The sequence below is a fragment of the Rhinoderma darwinii genome, chromosome 7, assembly GCF_050947455.1.
Source record: "Rhinoderma darwinii isolate aRhiDar2 chromosome 7, aRhiDar2.hap1, whole genome shotgun sequence".
NCBI lineage: Eukaryota > Metazoa > Chordata > Amphibia > Anura > Rhinodermatidae > Rhinoderma > Rhinoderma darwinii.
Window position 1 is genome coordinate 142,186,875 of NC_134693.1, and position 24,421 is coordinate 142,211,295.

A 24,421-nucleotide genomic window follows, 5' to 3' on the forward strand; every position below is an offset into this window, starting at 1 on the left:
CTCCTCTGTATCAGTGCAGGATAGAGAGAAGGGACAGCACTTTCCCTAGTGAAAGTAAACTAATTTCATACTTACCGGCCGTTGTTTTGGTGATGCGTCCCTCTTCGCCATCCAGCCCGACCTCCCTGGATGACGCGGCAGTCCATGTGACCGCTGCAGCCTGTGATTGGCCTGTGATTGGCCTGTGATTGGCTGCAGCCTGTGATTGGCCTGTGATTGGCTGCAGCCTGTGATTGGCCTGTGATTGGCTGCAGCCTGTGATCGGCCTGTGATTGGCTGCAGCCTGTGATCGGCCTGTGATTGGCTGCAGCCTGTGATTGGCCTGTGATTGGCTGCAGCCGTCACTTGGACTGAAACGTCATCCTGGGAAGCCGGACTGGAGGAAGAATAAGGGAGTTCTTGGTAAGTAGGAAATTCAATTGTTTTTACAGGTTGCTGTATATTGGGATCGGTAGTCACTGTCCAGGGTGCAGAAACAGTTACTGCCGATCGCTTAACTCTTTCAGCACCCTGGACAGTGACTATTTACTGACGTCGCCTAGCAACGCTCCCGTAATTATGGGTGCACACACATAGTCACCCGTAATTACGGGAGCCCCATTGACTTCCTCAGTCTGGCTGTAGACCTAGAAATACATAGGTCCAGCCAGAATGAAGAAATGTCATGTTAGTAAAACCAATACGCTCCGCAGCACACATAGGGCATGGCCACACGTAGCGGAATTGCTCCCGAAATCCGCAGCGGACCCGTTTCTCCATTGCCTTCCACAGCTTTGTGGTTGGGTTCGTTTGCACGTTGCGGACAATTCCGCTGCGGAGAATAGGCTGCGGTGTGGAATTTGGTGTCCGCAGCATGCTAGGGCTGTTGCGGACCAGTGGCGGACTGGTTGCGGACTCATGGCGGAATTTCTCCATTGACTTCAATGGAGATTCTAAGTTCCGCAATGAAGTCCGCAGCTGTCATGCACATGTCATGTGTGCTGCGGATGCGTCTTGCTTTTTTGCCATGACATTTCTTCATTCTGGCTGGACCTATGTATTTCTAGGTCTACAGCCAGACTGAGGAAGTCAATGGGGCTCCCGTAATGACGGGAGCGTTGCTAGGAGACGTCAGTAAATAGTCACTGTCCAGGGTGCTGAAAGAGTTAAGCGATCGGCAGTAACTGTTTCTGCACCCTGGACAGTGACTACCGATCCCAATATACAGCAACCTGTAAAAAAATAGAAGTTCATACTTACCGAGAACTCCCTGCTTCTGTCTCCAGTCCGGCCTCCCAGGATGACGTTTCAGTCTAAGTGACGGCTGCAGCCAATCACAGGCCAAGCACAGGCTGCAGCCAATCACAGGCCAATCACAGGCTGCAGCCAATCACAGGCCAATCACAGGCTGCAGCCAATCACAGGCCAATCACAGGCTGCAGCCAATCACAGGCTGCAGCCAATCACAGGCCAATCACAGGCTGCAGCGGTCACATGGACTGCCACGTCATCCAGGGAGGTCGGGCTGGATGCCGAAAGAGGGACGCGTCACCAAGACAACGGCCGGTAAGTATGAATTTCTTATATTTTTACTAGGGAAAGTGCTGTCCCTTCTCTCTATCCTGCACTGATACAGAGAAGGGAAGCACTTTCTCCTCAATACGCAACGGCCAGTCCGCATCAATTTATTGCCCACTTTATTGCAACGCAGATTATGTGCGGCATTGATGCGGACAGTTGCGGAGGAATTCCGCCACGTGTGGCCGTGCCCTTAACATCTACATAAGATCTGCGGACTTCATTGCGGAACTTAGAATCTCCATTGAAGTCAATGGAGAAATTCCGCAATGAGTCTGCAACAACCATTGCATGCTGCGGACACCAAATTCCGCACCGCAGCCTATGCTCCGCAGCGGAATTGTCCGCAACGTGCAAACGAACCCAACCACAAAGCTGTGGAAGGCAATGGAGAAACGGGTCCGCTGCGGATTTCCAGAGCAATTCTGCCACGTCTGGCCATGCCCTTAGATATGCTATAAAGCAGACAGTATCACACATGATAGGCTTAGATACGCTATGAAGCAGACAGTATCACACATGATAGGCTTAGATACGCTATGAAACAGACAGTATCACACATGATAGGCTTAGATACGCTATGAAGCAGACAGTATCACACATGATAGGCTTAGATACACAGCTCAGCGGACAGTATCACACATGATAGGCTTAGATACGCTACGAAGCAGACAGTATCACACATGATAGGCTTAGATACGCTATGAAGCAGACAGTATCACACATGATAGGCTTAGATACGCTATGAAGCAGACAGTATCACACATGATAGGCTTAGATACGCTATGAAGCAGACAGTATCACACATGATAGGCTTAGATACGCTATGAAGCAGACAGTATCACACATGATAGGCTTAGATACGCTATGAAGCAGACAGTATCACACATGATAGGCTTAGATACGCTATGAAGCAGACAGTATCACACATGATAGGCTTAGATACGCTATGAAGCAGACAGTATCACACATGATAGGCTTAGATACGCTATGAAGCAGACCCCTTTGCTTGAGATTAGTTTGGGCTCCTTCCATTATGGTGACGGGTTTAGAAACCTTTGTGGAGAGAATTGATCGGTTATAAGTTGCGGATCGGTGGCGGGACGTTGCACAATGTCACTGATTGTGTTTGTTTTGGGCTCGCTGATTGGTCCATTATATGGATGTGGACACTTTCTATTCTATGTGTCTGAGGTTGGATATTGCAGGATTCTGGCCGGAGTCCATCCCCGATCACCAGCGTCTGTAGATTTGGACCCGATTCCTGAATTCTCTCCATCCGTATTGAACAGTTAATCATCAGAATTTAAAAAAATGACAACAATTCTGCGCTCCAGATCCAGACGCCGAGGTTTCTGCCAATTCTCAAATAAACATGTTCACAGGTTTTTTTTTTTTGCATTTTCTTAGTAAATAATGTGGGAACAAAAAGCATGAGAAAGTAATGGGTAGAACAGTCCCCACCACCCCCATCCTCCACCGCCCCCAGCCTCCCCTCCCCCAGCCTCCTACAGAACAGGAAAAATATGGCAATTGTTTGCGGAGTTCGACCTTTTGTTCCATCGTTCTCTCCTGTTCTGTTGTTTTCTGTTTCCAGTTCTGTAGTGTCTTAAGATGCGACTGAAATACTCTGTGCTGCTGAGGACCCAAGTCCTTTATGTAAATCTAGTCACCTAGAAGATCATCACACTCCTCTTCTTAAATAATCTGTGCTGCTGTGAGGCCTACTCCTTCCACAATGTTACTCTCAGTCTGTGAGCTCCCATAAGAACAACACTTTCATCTCCTGAAATACTTTGTGCTACTGTGGGAGGGGGGACTCTGCACTTTCCACTATGTTACTCAGTCTGGGATCTCCTATAAGATCAGTTCACCTGTCTTCTTAAATTCTCTGCACTGCTGTTGCCACTGCTCCTTCCATATACTGGTCCTTCTCAATGAATTAGAAGATCATCAAAATGTTTATTTATTTCAATAATTCAATTCAAAAAGTGTCTCATATTCTATAGATTCATCACACACAGAGGGATCTCCTATATTCTATAGATTCATCACACACTGAGGGATCTCATATATTCTATAGATTCATCACACACAGGGATCTCATATATTCTATAGATTCATCACACAGGGAGGGATCTCATATATTCTATAGATTCATCACACACAGAGGGATCTCATATATTCTATAGATTCATCACACACAGAGGGATCTCATATATTCTATAGATTCATCACACACAGGGATCTCGTATATTCTATAGATTCATCACACACAGAGGGATCTCATATATTCTATAGATTCATCACACACAGGGATCTCCTATATTCTATAGATTCATCACACACGGAGGGATCTCATATATTCTATAGATTCATCACACACAGAGGGATCTCGTATATTCTATAGATTCATCACACACAGGGATCTCCTATATTCTATAGATTCATCACACACGGAGGGATCTCATATATTCTATAGATTGATCACACACAGAGGGATCTCGTATATTCTATAGATTCATCACACACAGAGGGATCTCATATATTCTATAGATTCATCACACACAGAGGGATCTCATATATTCTATAGATTCATCACACACAGAGGGATCTCGTATATTCTATAGATTCATCACACACAGAGGGATCTCGTATATTCTATAGATTCATCACACACAGAGGGATCTCATATATTCTATAGATTCATCACACACAGAGGGATCTCATATATTCTATAGATTCATCACACAGAGGGATCTCATATATTCTATAGATTCATCACACAGAGGGATCTCATATATTCTATAGATTCATCACACAGAGGGATCTCATATATTCTATAGATTCATCACACACAGAGGGATCTCATATATTCTATAGATTCATCACACACAGAGGGATCTCGTATATTCTATAGATTCATCACACAGAGGGATCTCATATATTCTATAGATTCATCACACACAGAGGGATCTCATATATTCTATAGATTCATCACACACAGAGGGATCTCGTATATTCTATAGATTCATCACACACAGAGGGATCTCGTATATTCTATAGATTCATCACACACAGAGGGATCTCATATATTCTATAGATTCATCACACACAGAGGGATCTCATATATTCTATAGATTCATCAGACACAGAGGGATCTCATATATTCTATAGATTCATCACACACAGAGGGATCTCGTATATTCTATAGATTCATCACACACAGAGGGATCTCATATATTCTATAGACTCATTACACACAGAGGGATCTCATATATTCTATAGATTCATCACACACAGAGGGATCTCATATATTCTATAGATTCATCACACACAGAGGGATCTCATATATTCTATAGATTCATCACACACAGAGGGATCTCATATATTCTATAGATTCATCACACACAGAGGGATCTCATATATTCTATAGATTCATCACACACAGAGGGATCTCGTATATTCTATAGATTCATCACACAGGGAGGGATCTCATATATTCTATAGATTCATCACACACAGAGGGATCTATTTCCAGCAGTTTCTTCTTGTAATGTTGATGATTATGGGAACAATTACTGAAAACCCAAAATTTAGTGTCTCAGAAAATGAGAATATTATATAAGCCCAATATAAAAAATGATTTTTAATACCGAAATGTCGTCCTGCTGAGAAGTCTGTCCAGTATCTGCCCTCAATACTTGGCCGGGGCTCCGACTCTGCATGAATTACTGCATCAATGCAGTGTGGCATGGAGGCGATCAGCCTGTGGCACTGCTGAGGTGTTATTAATGTAGCGTGGCATGGAGGTGATCAGCCTGTGGCACTGCTGAGGTGTTATCAATGCGGCGTGGCATGGGGGCGATCAGCCTGTGGCACTGCTGAGGTGTTATTAATGTAGCGTGGCATGGAGGCGATCAGCCTGTGGCACTGCTGAGGTGTTATCAATGCGGCGTGGCATGGGCGCGATCAGCCGGTGGCACCTCAGCAGTGCCACAGGCTGATCACCTCCATGCCACGCCGCATTAATAACCCCTCAGCAGTGCCACAGGCTGATCACCTCCATGCCACGCCGCATTAATAACCCCTCAGCAGTGCCACAGGCTGATCACCTCCATGCCACGCCACATTGATAACCCCTCAGCAGTGCCACAGGCTGATCACCTCCATGCCACGCCGCATTGATAACACCTCAGCAGTGCAACAGGCTGATCGCCTCCATGCCACGCTACATTAATAACACCTCAGCAGTGCCACAGGCTGATCGCCCCCATGCCACGCCGCATTGATGCAGTAATTCATGCAGAGTCGGAGCCACGGCCAAGTATTGGGGGCAGATACTGGACAGACTTCTCAGCAGGACGACATTTCGGTATTAAAAATCATTTTTTATATTGGGCTTATATAATATTCTCATTTTCTGAGACACTAAATTTTGGGTTTTCAGTAATTGTTCCCATAATCATCAACATTACAAGAAGAAACTGCTGGAAATAGATCCCTCTGTGTGTGATGAATCTATAGAATATAGGAGATCCCTCTGTGTGTGATGAATCTATAGAATATACGAGATCCCTCTGTGTGTGATGAATCTATAGAATATATGAGATCCCTCTGTGTGATGAATCTATAGAATATACGAGATCCCTCCCTGTGTGATGAATCTATAGAATATATGAGATCCCTCTGTGTGTGATGAATCTATAGAATATATGAGATCCCTCTGTGTGTGATGAATCTATAGAATATATGAGATCCCTCTGTGTGATGAATCTATAGAATATATGAGATCCCTCTGTGTGTGATGAATCTATAGAATATACGAGATCCCTCCCTGTGTGATGAATCTATAGAATATATGAGATCCCTGTGTGTGATGAATCTATAGAATATATGAGATCCCTCTGTGTGTGATGAATCTATAGAATATATGAGATCCCTCTGTGTGTGATGAATCTATAGAATATACGAGATCCCTCTGTGTGTGATGAATCTATAGAATATATGAGATCCCTCTGTGTGTGATGAATCTATAGAATATGAGACACTTTTTGAATTGAATTACTGAAATAAGTAAACTTTTTGATTATATTCTAATTCATTGAGAAGGACCTCTATGTGTATATATATACCACCACCGCCTCCTCACCTCCCTGCAGTATATATATATACCACCACGGCCTCCTCACCTCCCTGCAGTATATATATATATACCACCACGGCCTCCTCACCTCCCTGCAGTATATATATATACCACCACCGCCTCCTCACCTCCCTGCAGTATATATATATATACCACCACCGCCTCCTCACCTCCCTGCAGTATATATATACCACCACCGCCTCCTCACCTCCCTGCAGTATATATATATACCACCACGGCCTCCTCACCTCCCTGCAGTATATATATATACCACCACCGCCTCCTCACCTCCCTGCAGTATATATATATACCACCACGGCCTCCTCACCTCCCTGCAGTATATATATATATACCACCACGGCCTCCTCACCTCCCTGCAGTATATATATATACCACCACGGCCTCCTCACCTCCCTGCAATATATATATATACCACCACGGCCTCCTCACCTCCCTGCAGTATATATATATACGACCACGGCCTCCTCACCTCCCTGCAGTATATATATATACCACCACCGCCTCCTCACCTCCCTGCAGTATATATATATACCACCACGGCCTCCTCACCTCCCTGCAGTATATATATATACCACCACCGCCTCCTCACCTCCCTGCAGTATATATATATACCACCACGGCCTCCTCACCTCCCTGCAGTATATATATATATACCACCACGGCCTCCTCACCTCCCTGCAGTATATATATATACCACCACGGCCTCCTCACCTCCCTGCAGTATATATATATACCACCACGGCCTCCTCACCTCCCTGCAGTATATATATATATACCACCACCGCCTCCTCACCTCCCTGCAGTATATATATATACCACCACGGCCTCCTCACCTCCCTGCAGTATATATATATACCACCACGGCCTCCTCACCTCCCTGCAGTATATATATATACCACCACCGCCTCCTCACCTCCCTGCAGTATATATATATACCACCACGGCCTCCTCACCTCCCTGCAGTATATATATATATACCACCACGGCCTCCTCACCTCCCTGCAGTATATATATATACCACCACCGCCTCCTCACCTCCCTGCAGTATATATATATACCACCACCGCCTCCTCACCTCCCTGCAGTATATATATATACCACCACCGCCTCCTCACCTCCCTGCAGTATACATATATACCACCACGGCCTCCTCCCCTCCCTGCAGTATATATATATACCACCACCGCCTCCTCCCCTCCCTGCAGTATATATATATACCACCACGGCCTCCTCACCTCCCTGCAGTATATATATATACCACCACCGCCTCCTCACCTCCCTGCAGTATATATATATACCACCACGGCCTCCTCACCTCCCTGCAGTATATATATATACCACCACGGCCTCCTCACCTCCCTGCAGTATATATATATACCACCACGGCCTCCTCACCTCCCTGCAGTATATATATATACCACCACGGCCTCCTCACCTCCCTGCAGTATATATATATATACCACCACCGCCTCCTCACCTCCCTGCAGTATATATATATATACCACCACGGCCTCCTCACCTCCCTGCAGTATATATATATACCACCACCGCCTCCTCACCTCCCTGCAGTATATATATATACCACCACGGCCTCCTCACCTCCCTGCAGTATATATATATACCACCACCGCCTCCTCACCTCCCTGCAGTATATATATATACCACCACCGCCTCCTCACCTCCCTGCAGTATATATATATACCACCACGGCCTCCTCACCTCCCTGCAGTATATATATATATATACCACCACCGCCTCCTCACCTCCCTGCAGTATATATATATATACCACCACGGCCTCCTCACCTCCCTGCAGTATATATATATACCACCACCGCCTCCTCACCTCCCTGCAGTATATATATATACCACCACGGCCTCCTCACCTCCCTGCAGTATATATATATACCACCACGGCCTCCTCACCTCCCTGCAGTATATATATATACCACCACCGCCTCCTCCCCTCCCTGCAGTATATATATATACCACCACGGCCTCCTCACCTCCCTGCAGTATATATATATACCACCACGGCCTCCTCACCTCCCTGCAGTATATATATATATACCACCACCGCCTCCTCACCTCCCTGCAGTATATATATATATACCACCACCGCCTCCTCACCTCCCTGCAGTATATATATATACCACCACCGCCTCCTCACCTCCCTGCAGTATATATATATACCACCACGGCCTCCTCACCTCCCTGCAGTATATATATATACCACCACGGCCTCCTCACCTCCCTGCAGTATATATATATACCACCACCGCCTCCTCCCCTCCCTGCAGTATATATATATACCACCACGGCCTCCTCACCTCCCTGCAGTATATATATATACCACCACGGCCTCCTCACCTCCCTGCAGTATATATATATACCACCACGGCCTCCTCACCTCCCTGCAGTATATATATATACCACCACGGCCTCCTCACCTCCCTGCAGTATATATATATACCACCACGGCCTCCTCACCTCCCTGCAGTATATATATATACCACCACGGCCTCCTCACCTCCCTGCAGTATATATATATACCACCACGGCCTCCTCACCTCCCTGCAGTATATATATATACCACCACCGCCTCCTCACCTCCCTGCAGTATATATATATACCACCACCGCCTCCTCACCTCCCTGCAGTATATATATATACCACCACCGCCTCCTCACCTCCCTGCAGTATATATATATACCACCACCGCCTCCTCACCTCCCTGCAGTATATATATATATACCACCACGGCCTCCTCACCTCCCTGCAGTATATATATATATACCACCACCGCCTCCTCACCTCCCTGCAGTATATATATATACCACCACCGCCTCCTCACCTCCCTGCAGTATATATATATACCACCACGGCCTCCTCACCTCCCTGCAGTATATATATATACCACCACCGCCTCCTCACCTCCCTGCAGTATATATATATACCACCACCGCCTCCTCACCTCCCTGCAGTATATATATATATACCACCACGGCCTCCTCACCTCCCTGCAGTATATATATATACCACCACGGCCTCCTCACCTCCCTGCAGTATATATATATACCACCACGGCCTCCTCACCTCCCTGCAGTATATATATATACCACCACGGCCTCCTCACCTCCCTGCAGTATATATATATACCACCACGGCCTCCTCACCTCCCTGCAGTATATATATATACCACCACGGCCTCCTCACCTCCCTGCAGTATATATATATACCACCACCGCCTCCTCACCTCCCTGCAGTATATATATATACCACCACCGCCTCCTCACCTCCCTGCAGTATATATATATATACCACCACGGCCTCCTCACCTCCCTGCAGTATATATATATATACCACCACGGCCTCCTCACCTCCCTGCAGTATATATATATATATACCACCACCGCCTCCTCACCTCCCTGCAGTATATATATATACCACCACCGCCTCCTCACCTCCCTGCAGTATATATATATATATACCACCACCGCCTCCTCACCTCCCTGCAGTATATATATATATACCACCACGGCCTCCTCACCTCCCTGCAGTATATATATATACCACCACGGCCTCCTCACTTCCCTGCAGTATATATATATATACCACCACGGCCTCCTCACCTCCCTGCAGTATATATATATACCACCACGGCCTTCTCCCCTCCCTGCAGTATATATATATATACCACCACGGCCTCCTCACCTCCCTGCAGTATATATATATACCACCACGGCCTTCTCCCCTCCCTGCAGTATATATATATATATATACCACCACGGCCTCCTCACCTCCCTGCAGTATATATATATACCACCACGGCCTCCTCACCTCCCTGCAGTATATATATATACCACCACGGCCTCCTCACCTCCCTGCAGTATATATATATACCACCACGGCCTCCTCACCTCCCTGCAGTATATATATATACCACCACGGCCTCCTCACCTCCCTGCAGTATATATATATATACCACCACCGCCTCCTCACCTCCCTGCAGTATATATATATACCACCACGGCCTCCTCACCTCCCTGCAGTATATATATATATACCACCACGGCCTCCTCACCTCCCTGCAGTATATATATATATACCACCACCGCCTCCTCACCTCCCTGCAGTATATATATATACCACCACCGCCTCCTCACCTCCCTGCAGTATATATATATACCACCACGGCCTCCTCACCTCCCTGCAGTATATATATATACCACCACGGCCTCCTCACCTCCCTGCAGTATATATATATATATACCACCACGGCCTCCTCACCTCCCTGCAGTATATATATATACCACCACGGCCTCCTCACCTCCCTGCAGTATATATATATACCACCACGGCCTCCTCACCTCCCTGCAGTATATATATATACCACCACCGCCTCCTCACCTCCCTGCAGTATATATATATACCACCACCGCCTCCTCACCTCCCTGCAGTATATATATATACCACCACGGCCTCACCTCCCTGCAGTATATATATATATACCACCACGGCCTCCTCACCTCCCTGCAGTATATATATATACCACCACCGCCTCCTCACCTCCCTGCAGTATATATATATACCACCACGGCCTCCTCACCTCCCTGCAGTATATATATATACCACCACGGCCTCACCTCCCTGCAGTATATATATATATACCACCACCGCCTCCTCACCTCCCTGCAGTATATATATATACCACCACCGCCTCCTCACCTCCCTGCAGTATATATATATACCACCACCGCCTCCTCACCTCCCTGCAGTATATATATATACCACCACGGCCTCCTCACCTCCCTGCAGTATATATATATACCACCACCGCCTCCTCACCTCCCTGCAGTATATATATATACCACCACCGCCTCCTCACCTCCCTGCAGTATATATATATACCACCACGGCCTCCTCACCTCCCTGCAGTATATATATATACCACCACGGCCTCCTCACCTCCCTGCAGTATATATATATACCACCACGGCCTCCTCACCTCCCTGCAGTATATATATATATACCACCACGGCCTCCTCACCTCCCTGCAGTATATATATATACCACCACGGCCTCCTCACCTCCCTGCAGTATATATATATACCACCACGGCCTCCTCACCTCCCTGCAGTATATATATATACCACCACCGCCTCCTCACCTCCCTGCAGTATATATATATACCACCACGGCCTCCTCACCTCCCTGCAGTATATATATATACCACCACCGCCTCCTCACCTCCCTGCAGTATATATATATACCACCACCGCCTCCTCACCTCCCTGCAGTATATATATATACCACCACGGCCTCCTCACCTCCCTGCAGTATATATATATATACCACCACCGCCTCCTCACCTCCCTGCAGTATATATATATACCACCACGGCCTCCTCCCCTCCCTGCAGTATATATATATACCACCACGGCCTCCTCACCTCCCTGCAGTATATATATATACCACCACGGCCTCCTCACCTCCCTGCAGTATATATATATACCACCACGGCCTCCTCACCTCCCTGCAGTATATATATATATACCACCACCGCCTCCTCACCTCCCTGCAGTATATATATATACCACCACGGCCTCCTCACCTCCCTGCAGTATATATATATACCACCACGGCCTCCTCACCTCCCTGCAGTATATATATATACCACCACGGCCTCCTCACCTCCCTGCAGTATATATATATATACCACCACGGCCTCCTCACCTCCCTGCAGTATATATATATACCACCACCGCCTCCTCACCTCCCTGCAGTATATATATATACCACCACGGCCTCCTCACCTCCCTGCAGTATATATATATATACCACCACGGCCTCCTCACCTCCCTGCAGTATATATATATACCACCACGGCCTCCTCACCTCCCTGCAGTATATATATATATACCACCACGGCCTCCTCCCCTCCCTGCAGTATATATATATACCACCACCGCCTCCTCCCCTCCCTGCAGTATATATATATACCACCACGGCCTCCTCACCTCCCTGCAGTATATATATATACCACCACCGCCTCCTCACCTCCCTGCAGTATATATATATACCACCACCGCCTCCTCACCTCCCTGCAGTATATATATATACCACCACGGCCTCCTCACCTCCCTGCAGTATATATATATACCACCACCGCCTCCTCACCTCCCTGCAGTATATATATATACCACCACGGCCTCCTCACCTCCCTGCAGTATATATATATATACCACCACGGCCTCCTCACCTCCCTGCAGTATATATATATACCACCACGGCCTCCTCCCCTCCCTGCAGTATATATATATACCACCACCGCCTCCTCACCTCCCTGCAGTATATATATATATACCACCACCGCCTCCTCACCTCCCTGCAGTATATATATATACCACCACGGCCTCCTCACCTCCCTGCAGTATATATATATATACCACCACCGCCTCCTCACCTCCCTGCAGTATATATATATACCACCACCGCCTCCTCACCTCCCTGCAGTATATATATATATATACCACCACCGCCTCCTCACCTCCCTGCAGTATATATATATATACCACCACCGCCTCCTCACCTCCCTGCAGTATATATATATATACCACCACCGCCTCCTCACCTCCCTGCAGTATATATATATACCACCACCGCCTCCTCACCTCCCTGCAGTATATATATATACCACCACCGCCTCCTCACCTCCCTGCAGTATATATATATACCACCACCGCCTCCTCACCTCCCTGCAGTATATATATATACCACCACCGCCTCCTCACCTCCCTGCAGTATACATATATACCACCACGGCCTCCTCCCCTCCCTGCAGTATATATATATACCACCACGGCCTCCTCCCCTCCCTGCAGTATATATATATACCACCACGGCCTCCTCACCTCCCTGCAGTATATATATATACCACCACCGCCTCCTCCCCTCCCTGCAGTATATATATATACCACCACGGCCTCCTCACCTCCCTGCAGTATATATATATATACCACCACGGCCTCCTCACCTCCCTGCAGTATATATATATACCACCACGGCCTCCTCACCTCCCTGCAGTATATATATATATACCACCACGGCCTCCTCCCCTCCCTGCAGTATATATATATATACCACCACAGCCTCCTCACCTCCCTGCAGTATATATATATATATACCACCACGGCCTCCTCACCTCCCTGCAGTATATATATATACCACCACGGCCTTCTCCCCTCCCTGCAGTATATATATATATATATACCACCACGGCCTCCTCACCTCCCTGCAGTATATATATATACCACCACGGCCTCCTCACCTCCCTGCAGTATATATATATACCACCACGGCCTCCTCACTTCCCTGCAGTATATATATATACCACCACGGCCTTCTCCCCTCCCTGCAGTATATATATATATATATACCACCACGGCCTCCTCACCTCCCTGCAGTATATATATATACCACCACCGCCTCCTCACCTCCCTGCAGTATATATATATACCACCACGGCCTCCTCACCTCCCTGCAGTATATATATATACCACCACCGCCTCCTCACCTCCCTGCAGTATATATATATACCACCACGGCCTCCTCACCTCCCTGCAGTATATATATATACCACCACCGCCTCCTCACCTCCCTGCAGTATATATATATACCACCACCGCCTCCTCACCTCCCTGCAGTATATATATATACCACCACGGCCTCCTCACCTCCCTGCAGTATATATATATATCACCACCGCCTCCTCACCTCCCTGCAGTATATATATATACCACCACCGCCTCCTCACCTCCCTGCAGTATATATATATACCACCACGGCCTCCTCCCCTCCCTGCAGTATATATATATACCACCACGGCCTCCTCCCCTCCCTGCAGTATATATATATACCACCACGGCCTCCTCACCTCCCTGCAGTATATATATATACCACCACGGCCTCCTCACCTCCCTGCAGTATATATATATACCACCACCGCCTCCTCACCTCCCTGCAGTATATATATATACCACCACGGCCTCCTCACCTCCCTGCAGTATATATATATACCACCACGGCCTCCTCCCCTCCCTGCAGTATATATATATACCACCACGGCCTCCTCCCCTCCCTGCAGTATATATATATACCACCACGGCCTCCTCACCTCCCTGCAGTATATATATATATACCACCACGGCCTCCTCACCTCCCTGCAGTATATATATATACCACCACCGCCTCCTCACCTCCCTGCAGTATATATATATACCACCACCGCCTCCTCACCTCCCTGCAGTATATATATATACCACCACGGCCTCCTCACCTCCCTGCAGTATATATATATACCACCACGGCCTCCTCACCTCCCTGCAGTATATATATATATACCACCACGGCCTCCTCACCTCCCTGCAGTATATATATATACCACCACGGCCTCCTCACCTCCCTGCAGTATATATATATACCACCACGGCCTCCTCACCTCCCTGCAGTATATATATATATACCACCACGGCCTCACCTCCCTGCAGTATATATATATATACCACCACGGCCTCCTCACCTCCCTGCAGTATATATATATACCACCACCGCCTCCTCACCTCCCTGCAGTATATATATATACCACCACGGCCTCCTCACCTCCCTGCAGTATATATATATACCACCACGGCCTCCTCACCTCCCTGCAGTATATATATATATACCACCACCGCCTCCTCACCTCCCTGCAGTATATATATATACCACCACCGCCTCCTCACCTCCCTGCAGTATATATATATACCACCACCGCCTCCTCACCTCCCTGCAGTATATATATATACCACCACGGCCTCCTCACCTCCCTGCAGTATATATATATACCACCACGGCCTCCTCACCTCCCTGCAGTATATATATATACCACCACGGCCTCCTCACCTCCCTGCAGTATATATATATATACCACCACGGCCTCCTCCCCTCCCTGCAGTATATATATATACCACCACGGCCTCCTCACCTCCCTGCAGTATATATATATACCACCACCGCCTCCTCACCTCCCTGCAGTATATATATATACCACCACGGCCTCCTCACCTCCCTGCAGTATATATATATACCACCACGGCCTCCTCACCTCCCTGCAGTATATATATATATACCACCACGGCCTCCTCACCTCCCTGCAGTATATATATATACCACCACGGCCTCCTCACCTCCCTGCAGTATATATATATACCACCACGGCCTCCTCACTTCCCTGCAGTATATATATATATACCACCACGGCCTCCTCACCTCCCTGCAGTATATATATATATACCACCACGGCCTCCTCACCTCCCTGCAGTATATATATATACCACCACCGCCTCCTCACCTCCCTGCAGTATATATATATACCACCACCGCCTCCTCACCTCCCTGCAGTATATATATATATACCACCACCGCCTCCTCACCTCCCTGCAGTATATATATATACCACCACGGCCTCCTCACCTCCCTGCAGTATATATATATACCACCACGGCCTCCTCACCTCCCTGCAGTATATATATATACCACCACCGCCTCCTCACCTCCCTGCAGTATATATATATATACCACCACCGCCTCCTCACCTCCCTGCAGTATATATATATACCACCACGGCCTCCTCACCTCCCTGCAGTATATATATATACCACCACCGCCTCCTCACCTCCCTGCAGTATATATATATACCACCACGGCCTCCTCACCTCCCTGCAGTATATATATATACCACCACGGCCTCCTCACCTCCCTGCAGTATATATATATACCACCACGGCCTCCTCACCTCCCTGCAGTATATATATATACCACCACGGCCTCCTCACCTCCCTGCAGTATATATATATACCACCACCGCCTCCTCACCTCCCTGCAGTATATATATATACCACCACCGCCTCCTCACCTCCCTGCAGTATATATATATATACCACCACGGCCTCCTCACCTCCCTGCAGTATATATATATACCACCACCGCCTCCTCACCTCCCTGCAGTATATATATATACCACCACGGCCTCCTCACCTCCCTGCAGTATATATATATACCACCACGGCCTCCTCACCTCCCTGCAGTATATATATATACCACCACGGCCTCCTCACCTCCCTGCAGTATATATATATACCACCACCGCCTCCTCACCTCCCTGCAGTATATATATATACCACCACCGCCTCCTCACCTCCCTGCAGTATATATATATACCACCACCGCCTCCTCACCTCCCTGCAGTATATATATATACCACCACGGCCTCCTCACCTCCCTGCAGTATATATATATACCACCACGGCCTCCTCACCTCCCTGCAGTATATATATATATACCACCACCGCCTCCTCACCTCCCTGCAGTATATATATATACCACCACCGCCTCCTCACCTCCCTGCAGTATATATATATATAGTTATTTGAGAAGCTCCTGTATAACTCTCAGATGAAGTCCCCCTTTCCGTCCCTGTTCTTGCGCTGGAGGAGTAAACACGTCCGGCTTATACTTCTATTACTGGTTGTACATAAAGTATTAAGAAGCCGCTGACCTACATTTTACACTCTCTGGAAATGGAGGTAGAATATTATTTTACACGGCATTAGTACCTGTTTAGTCGCTTGTATTGCGCTGAATCGGTTTATGGAAGGAAACAAGTACATGAGGTTTACAATACATCATAAATCACGGCCGGGATTAGATTTCAGTCTCTGTATTTGGAGCTTTATAAAAATCGGATGAAAAAAATTCAGAACAAACTCAGAAATGCTGCAGAAATTCATTCATTCCCCAAAGACGTGAACTAAATCCAGAAGAATCTCCGCAGGATCCTGAGTACACAAAACGGCAGAGACGCCGCAAAACGTACGGAAAAAAAAACATCCCGCGTATAAACCGCGCCATCACCAAAAATATTGGGGGCCCCATAGGGGCAAATGGTCAGGGAGCAGTGAACTCCCCATTATATCCATTATATCCCTCTTATACCCAATTGTGGACATTTAGGGGCATCTGCGGTTTTACTCAAACATAGACCCCCACAGTGGGTCCATGGGGGGAATCAGGACACTTAATGCACTTACTGTATATATATAGATTTGTATATAGTGTGTATATATAATGCATGTTTATAGATCTGTACATGGTATATACATATATATAATGTATGTGAAATGAAGGGCGCCACGTTGGGCACCAGCTTTGCCCAACATTCTTTCATCAAGGGGCTGAAAAAACAATTCTGACCTAATACTTGTCACAGCTGAGGGTTTGTTATAATTGCATCCAGTCCAGACAATCCTCTGTGAGCTAAACACATCAGCAGCACAGATCTCTCCCCTGTCCTCTGTTACAATGTATCAGTGCAGGTAATGAGTCCAGGCTGTTTACCTCACAGAGAATTGTTGCGACTGAATAGAATTGTAACAAGTTTTCAGCTCTGAGATGTATTAGGTCAGGACAAGGTTTTCAATCTCTGGATGTAAATAATTCCCATTCAATGACAGCAAGCAGAGATCTTGGAGAATTCAGAGTCTAGTAGATAGTTGCAGACCTTCCATTATACAATGATTACACTTTATTTACATAAAAATAATTTTTTTTATGTGAAAAATTATACACAGGTTTAAGTTGATTATATCTGAGTTTGGGAAAGCTGGGTGACAACTAATAAGGCCGCGATTACAGATGCCACTGGAGATTAATTCAGCTTTTCTAGGGTCCTGAACATCAAATGTGGCTAATTATACAGTATTAAGTATGAGTGCGTCTAGGAAAGCTGGGTGACAACCTTCAGTGGTGGCCATATTAGTTGTCACCCAGCTTTTCCAGAAACAGATATAACTAAGGAACTCGACAGAAGTGGAATGATATTTACTTTTTATATTTTAAACAGATTCATTTTCAGTTTCCCCCTCCCTATAAAGCTCCTTCTTGTACATGTTGTAAATGGAGGTAAGAAAGAGCCGCAGGATTTTCCCGGATTCGCTGCACTGCCGCTAAAGTATGAAGGAAAGTCGTCGTGTTACAGACTGAACAAACAAAGAAGCGGGTGAGACAGACGGACGCCCCGAGGGTTCAGCTAAAACCAGGAGAATTATTCAAACACCTTCAGCAAAATGTTGGAAATAGATGAACACACGAGCGGTACGAGCGACACGAGCGGCAGGAGCGGTTTTAGTTAAAACAATTTATTTGCAGACGGGATGCATGAAAGAATAGAAAAAGCCAGCGAAGCCGATCGTCTCTCATGGAGATAAATCCATCACTCGATTCAAGCATTTTTGAAGTATAAAATGTCATAAACACGTGAAAAATTATAAGACTACAGAGAAAGCAAAACCAAAAACCGCACAAGGATTCACTGTATTGTTAAAGCGTGAAATCTGCCAAGAAATAGCAAAAAAAACTCCAATCTAAAGCTTAATGTAAAACGAAAAGCAGCAACAATGAAAAATGCAGCCGATCCATCCACTAGAGAGCAGCAGTGACATCACTAGAGAGCAGCGGTGACATCACTGAGAATGCAGCCGATCCATTCACTAGAGAGCAGCGGTGACATCATTGAGAATACAGCCTATCCATTCACTAGAGAGCAGCGGTGACATCACTGAGAATGCAGCCTATCCATTCACTAGAGAGCAGCGGTGACATCACTGAGAATGCAGCCGATCCATTCACTAGAGAGCAGCGGTGACATCATTGAGAATACAGCCTATCCATTCACTAGGGAGCAGCGGTGACGTCACTGAGAATACAGCCGATCCATCCAGTAGAGAGCAGCGGTGACATCACTGAGAATGCAGCCTATCCATTCACTAGAGAGCAGCGGTGACATCACTGAGAATGCAGCCTATCCATTCACTAGGGAGCAGCGGTGACATCACTGAGAATACAGCCTATCCATTCACTAGAGAGCAGCGGTGACATTACTGAGAATGCAGCCTATCCATTCACTAGAGAGCAGCGGTGACATCACTGAGAATGCAGCCTATCCATCCACTAGAGATCAGCAGTGACATCACTGAGAATGCAGCCTATCCATTCACTAGAGAGCAGCGGTGACATCACTGAGAATGCAGCCTATCCATTCACTAGAGAGCAGCGGTGACATCACTGAGGATGCAGCCTATCCATTCACTAGAGAGCAGCTGTGACATCATTGAGAATGCAGCCTATCCATTCACTAGAGAGCAGCGGTGACATCACTGAGAATGTCACCTATCCATTCACTAGAGAGCAGCGGTGGCATCACTGAGAATGCAGCCTAGCCATTCACTAGAGAGCAGCGGTGACATCACTGAGAATGCAGCCTATCCATTCACTAGAGAGCAGCGGTGACATCACTGAGAATGCAGCCTATCCATTCACTAGAGAGCAGCGGTGACATCACTGAGAATGCAGCCTATCCATCTACTAGAGAGCAGCGGTGACATCACTGAGAATGCAGCCTATCCATTCACTAGAGAGCAGCGGTGACATCACTGAGAATGCAGCCTATCCATCTACTAGAGAGCAGCGGTGACATCACTGAGAATGCAGCCTATCCATCTACTAGAGAGCAGCGGTGACATCACTGAGAAGGCAGCCTAACCATTCACTAGAGAGCAGCAGTGACATCACTGAGAATGCAGCCTATCGATTCACTAGAGAGCAGCAGTGACATCACTGAGAATGCAGCCTATCCATTCACTAGGGAGCAGCGGTGACATCACTGAGAATGTGGCCTATCCATTCACTAGAGAGCAGCAGTGACATCACTAGAGAGCAGTGGTGACATCACTAGAGCGCAGCGGTGACATCACTAGAGAGCAGCGGTGACATCACTAGAGTGTGATTTTTTTCTTTCAGGAATCTCGCTGAGCTTTTCTCAGATACAATAATGTCAGGAACCGTCTTACTTTTTATTTTATTGTATATTTTGCCATCATTATATTTTGCTTTTTATGATTAGATTTTTTAGGACAGATAAGCAACTCCGAGGTTTCAAAATGAAACGAGAAGAACAAAAAGATTGTAATGTAAATCACTGATCGCAGGTCGGGAGCCGCACGCGTTTCACATCAACCACAGAATAACGTGTAACTTGTGAGACTCATTGAAGTGCAGCAAGAAATGTCTGAAGTCACTTTGAAGTTGTCAGTTCCGGAATCTCAGGACTTGGTGTTTCATTGACTTTTAGACCCAAACATTTCAGTTAATTGGAAGGATTAGCGCTAATATTTACCGTAATGGGAGGTCTCGCTACTCAGCGACCCCTGTGATACTCACCAGACTCCGATTCTTTCATATTATCATGACAAATTTGTTTTGTTTCCAGGCGGCAAATCCTCACAAGATCCCATTTCTATTCACATGTTTATTGATTCCTTGTACCTGTAAGTAAAGTCGGTGACTTGTTTACATTGTTGCGATCCGTGCTTGCGTTACATTGTTTCTTCTCATTCCCTCATATAACCTTTTTTTTTAGTAGATACAATAGAAATGTGAGTGTCTTCATTCTTCAGCACGAAAATCATAACAGTGACTGACAGAGGACAGCCAAGCCTTCTAGGGAGCGGAGTTACTGTCAGGTGACAGCTGCTCCTTTCTTTCCCTCTTGATCATTAGGAGGGGAGAGGGGAAGCATTATACAAGCAGTCTATTGGCTGATCACAGCAGAGCAACAGAGAGAAGGAAGAGAAGACATTATTGGGAATCAGGGACCGTGGCACTAACAGGGGCAATTTTATAGCCCCATTTTCACAGGATTGTCCAGCAAAATAGACCTCAAAGGAGGCGGGTGTATGCAAATACACCTCAAAATGGATGCTTCTGGGAGGTTTTGTGGGTGTTTCTGAGTGAAGTAGGGGTGGGGCATAATGATTGAGTCTTAAATGTTGGTAGGTATTGCCATAGGTGGTGCAGAGGTAAAAGTCACACCCGCACCCTGGTGTCTGGAGGGGGCCCTAAAGTCCCTCTGCCGCATAAGAAGACACCAGTATTATAAATGGCACCTAGTAGGTGGGGGGACCGGTTTCAGATCAGGTTTTGCATTGGGGCCCTGTTGTCTTAAGTTACGCCTATGGGCACCAAACGTTTCTTGTGTGCGGCACCAAACACTAGACACCAAGACCACAGGTGCCAAACCAGTGAGTACCAGAGACTGGAACACTAAACCACTGGACACCAGAAATTGGGAGTGAAACAGTGGACACCAGGGACTATAAACCACTAAGGGAAAAGGCACCAAACTACCAGATGGAAGGGATAGTACATCATGCAGCACCGATCTCTGGACACCAAGGACTGGGGCATTAAATCACCCGGCATGAGGGACTAGAGCACCAAAACTTTGGATACCAGGGTCAGTGACCCACTAGACATTAAGTACGGGGGTATCAATCCAGTGGACAATAGGGACTAGGGGACCAAACCACTGGATACCAAGTATAGGAGCAGTAACCACTATATACTCGGGACTAGGAACCTGGACACCATGGATAAAAGTAATACACCAATACATACTCCGGACTGGGCGACGATATATTTTAGTAGGTTCCTATCCCAGGTGACACCAACATAACCTGGCACCCTACACACAGCAGTGATGTAACCATAGGGGGCGATAGGGAGCCGTCACAACCAGATCTCTCCCACTTGGGGGTCCATAATAAAACAGCAGCGCTATATATAGAGGAGCTTGAGAGAGATCTCCCCCTATACAAATGATGACTCGTACATAGACCCTACAAAGCGTGATGTCATCGCGTACACTGAAACGCGTCGCCTGTTAGATGATAGGTTCATGTAAAGAGTTCAGAGAGGTGTATACTGTATATATCCTCACGAGAAGCGGCACATCTCAACGTCAGGCGTAATAAATAGCCGAAGACATAAGTGAAATGGAAGACTTGTGAAGTCGGGGTTGGATCCCGGCCATCCATTCAGTACTTTCTCTAAGCTGGAACATCAGGCTGCAAAACACAATGCAATTATCCCAGAACAGCAATTAATTTACAGCCCCCGTCAGCGCTGATCAGTATTCCGCCAAGGTGTTTCCCGGGCAGAAGACGGCGAGAGCGAAATAAATGGTGACAGATTTACGACTTTCCAAGAACCAGCAAGAAAGATGTCGACATGAAGTGAGATAATCACGAGTAACTTCTCCAATATCCCGCCTGTATAAATATTCCATTTCATCCAATTTGTTGAGTGAGAGACTGAGCAAAGCGATGAAAACAAGAGACAGCGCCGCTCCGATATCCTGCGTCTCAGCAACAACGCCGCTGATGGACAGAATCAATCGGAGCGCGATGCTAAGCGCCAGGTATTAACTTTAAAAGTAAAATGAGGTGCCAGGCGCTCAGCCGCAATCGTCCCACCGCCATTTATTCCACTTTTTACTGAGCAAGCAGGAATTTCATTTCACATCAATCGTAGCGAGAGTAACCACAACGGAGCTGGAACTGAATGGAACCTCCAAAAAAAACAGCGGAGGGGCAATACCTCGTTTTATAGGGTCTGTAAGGGGTTTCCAGTCTTACATAAATAAAACTTAAAGGGGTTCTCCGCTTTGTACAATCCCTTCTTGTTAGAAGGATCCCTTCACAATAAGCTGATCATAAAGAGTCCCCCTGCTAAGACCTCTGTGATCAGCAACGATCTGTGAGGAAACCTGGCAATATGTGTTTTATTTCCCTGCAGCGCCACCACAGGACAAATGAAGTATTACACAGTGTCCATTCATATCATTGTGTTGTCTGGGTAATGCAGGATAGGACAGGTCCTCCAAGGAGAGAGACGCTCTATGTAACCGCTCTCCACCAAGAGATCAGGGTCCTGATCAGAGGACCCCACTCTATTAACTCAGAATCCCCTTAAAGGGTGCATGGAAATAGGTTTTCTAAGCAGGACCTCCCCTTTAAACATTGCATAATAAAAAGTCTGGTAACTCTTTAATGTACTTTGTGTTTTTATTTCTCACCATTTTCAAGATCTATGCTTGCTGTCAGCAAATGGAAGCATTAATTTTAAAAGGATAAAAACCTTCCCTGGCCCACTTTTTCTTACACAGCTGCAGTTTCTTTGTTACATTACCACCAAAAAGGGATGTGCCCCGATATATAACTGGTCAAACACCAAAGTCCTAATTTAAACACCAATGTGAACGTCCAGTGTTAAATTTCAAATAAAATAGTTTTATATTGAGATATAATTTAAAAATACAAACGGCAGCATAAAAGTAAAAATTAAAAAGAATCCAGGCACTAAAAAAATAGAGAGCGGGCTACTGGCCAAAAACATCTATACCGTGGGATAGTACATTGTAGATAATCAGCAACTTCAAGTCAAAGGACAAATTAAGAACTTTTTGAAATAGACCATCATAATAGATGGACGGACAGTAATGGCAAAGTAACCAAGAAAAAAAGATAAAAATCCAGTAACAAACCATGCAGATACACAATGAGGTAAAGAGTAACGATGTTCCAGGGGCCACTTACACCCAGCGCGTTTCGCCACCTGACTTATTTGATCACTGTATGTCTGCATTTTCTGAGCGCTGTATGGTGGCCGTCCGGGGCACGAGGCTCTCGGGGGGCCCATGGCCGCCCAAAGTACAATGTCGTTTTTCGCGATTAAAACGCGATGAAAGACCATTGTGTTTGTC